Genomic DNA, 2614 nt, shown 5'->3' with positions numbered 1-2614 from the left:
CACAAATCTTCCAATGCAACCAGACAAAATTTAGACTCTCTTCCTAGTTTCTAATCTAGCCATTCCAACAGATTCTATTATTTTTTTCCCTTTCTTTTCATAACAATCCATCATTCCTAGGATTTGTATATAGCGACCGACTTCAACTCTATGTTGTATATACCTGATGTGTTAAGTTAATAAAACTAGAAGACAGTGAAATTAATTAAATTAATTTCTGTCTCGCGCCTTTCAAATCTACTTACCCCACACACACTCATACACAAACAGAATTTTTGTGAACGCGTTTCAAGCATCACTGACTAATCAGAATTCGACACAAACAACTAACATCAGGATCACAGGAATACCTTTTACTTCCCCTCGTAACTGTTTGAAGAAAAATACTTGGGTGCAGTTCGCTGCACCGACTGCATCCAATAATAATGTGCAATTTTTTGGGTTTTGCAGCAGAATAATAAGTGATTTTGAGGTTGAATTTTAATCAAAGCATCAATACAATTATGTTCCAATTTTTTGGGTTTTGCAGCAGAATTGATGTGTGACCGCATCATATGCCAAAATAGTAAAATATATGCATGAACAGAAAACTACTCGTATTCTATATGCCTTGACAACTTTCCCTTGTCTAAGAATCCATAATCTAAATCAAAATCAAAAAACATGCTAAAAACCCCAAATGAAAGAAGATGGAAATTTTACCGTGAGAAGATGTATTTTGTGAACGCGGACGAATTTGATTCCAAGGGTGGGCGAACCTGGTTGCTGGTTGATGTGAACGCGGACGAGCGGATGAGTTTCAAAAAACCTGGTTGCTGTGAACGCGGTTGCTGTGAACACGATTGCTGTGAACGGGGACGACCGGACGAATTTCTTTAGAAGGAGAGAAATGCGGCCGAATTTGATTCCAAGGGTGGGCGAACAGAACAACAATCGATCGGAATGGTGGCGGCGATAGAAATGGTGGAGGCGATAGAAATGGTGGCGGCGATAAAATGGCGGCGTCGATTAAAATTGTGGCGTCGATCGGAGAAGAAATGGAGAAGAAATGAAGGAAGTTCGGAGAAGACGAGGGTCGAGATTTGGAATCGAATAGCTAGGTCGAAAAGGTAAAGTAAGAGAGAGAATTCACGAAAAAAATTATTAAAAAAAAATTAAATGGACCTTTAATGTCGGTGGAAAACCGACATTAAAGTGTCTATTTTTTCACAAAATAAAAATATTAAAAATTAAAATTTAAATGGACCTTTAATGTCGGTTCTCAAAATGGCGGACCTTTAATGTCGTTTTAAAACCGACATTAAAGCTTTGTCTTTAATGTCGGTGGAAAACCGACATTAAAGATCCGCTTTTTCAAAACCGACACCAATGGTCTTTTTTCATTTTTCCCAAGTGACATTAAAGCCTATATTTGTTCTAGTGCATCCCAAATGCCACTTCGTATGACCAGATGCGGGCGTGCGGCTTAGACACTCATCACGTATCTCCCTGTGAGAGGACGAGCTGAAGACCTAATGAGCAGAACCACTTCTTATCTTGTCCTTTCATGAAGCCTTTGCCTCAAACTAAGACTTTCTTATTATAGCGAAAAGCTTACAACTTTTGGACCTTTTGCTTCATCGCCTAGTACTTTTGACATGTTACAACTCAACATTAGCTCTGAGGCAGGGTACTCAGAGGAGTAAAAGCCTCTTCTAAACCTTCTCCTCAGACGCCCAGAAATCTAACTCATAGACAAGCTTCAGGGCTTCCTTTCCCTGGCTCAGTCTCTTCACACTCATTGTCTTCTGCCCCACAACTGTGACACATTGGACGACCTTGCTTTGGTATGAGTTGAAGCCCTCTGTGTTAAGAAGCGATGCACTTACCAATCGATTCCTTAAACGCGAGATAGGATGACACAACTTGCAAGGTGCATAAGTCTCCACAACTACCCTCTTTCTTCTTTCTCACTTGGCATTTATGCCTGACGTCTATACCTTACTTGGTTTCAATGCTTAACAACCTAAGAAGGGGGAAACTTAAAATGTAAGTCAAAGACTTAGTGAGTGATGAGTTAAAGGAAACACCTTTTTGGGAAAATATAACAAATCAGATGTAAATAATATTAATGTTTAATTCACAAACACACATATATATAAACTCATCAAATCATAATCACACGCTTTTATTGAATCAAACATAGCCAAAACCATTACAAGAATTCCACATTATTTAAATCATTGCACAATCACTACTCATCATCGAGATCTGCGATTCTTCCTTCGCCTGGACCTGGGACGCATCTCAACCAGTGTCTTACAAGTTACTTGGGATTTCCATCAGTGTCTCGTAAATCATTTCTTGCCTAATCAGCCTTGGATTTTCCCTTTGCCTAGACTTGAGACACATCTCAATCAGCATCTGACGAGTTACTTGGGATTTCCACCATCGTTTCATAATTTATTTCTCACCTCATCGGCCTGGGATTCTCCACCCGCCTAGACTTGGGACTAATCTCAACCAGCGTCTCGCGAGTTACCTAGAGTATCTATCATTTCGCAATAGATCTCATTACCACAAAATACTCGATCAATATGATAACAAACGTTAGTTTTACAAACCAGAGTGGTAT

The sequence above is a fragment of the Cucumis melo genome, chromosome 2, assembly GCF_025177605.1.
Source record: "Cucumis melo cultivar AY chromosome 2, USDA_Cmelo_AY_1.0, whole genome shotgun sequence".
Taxonomy (NCBI): domain Eukaryota; kingdom Viridiplantae; phylum Streptophyta; class Magnoliopsida; order Cucurbitales; family Cucurbitaceae; genus Cucumis; species Cucumis melo.
The sequence above is the reverse complement of the archived record's forward strand: the minus strand, read 5'-3'. Positions refer to the sequence as shown.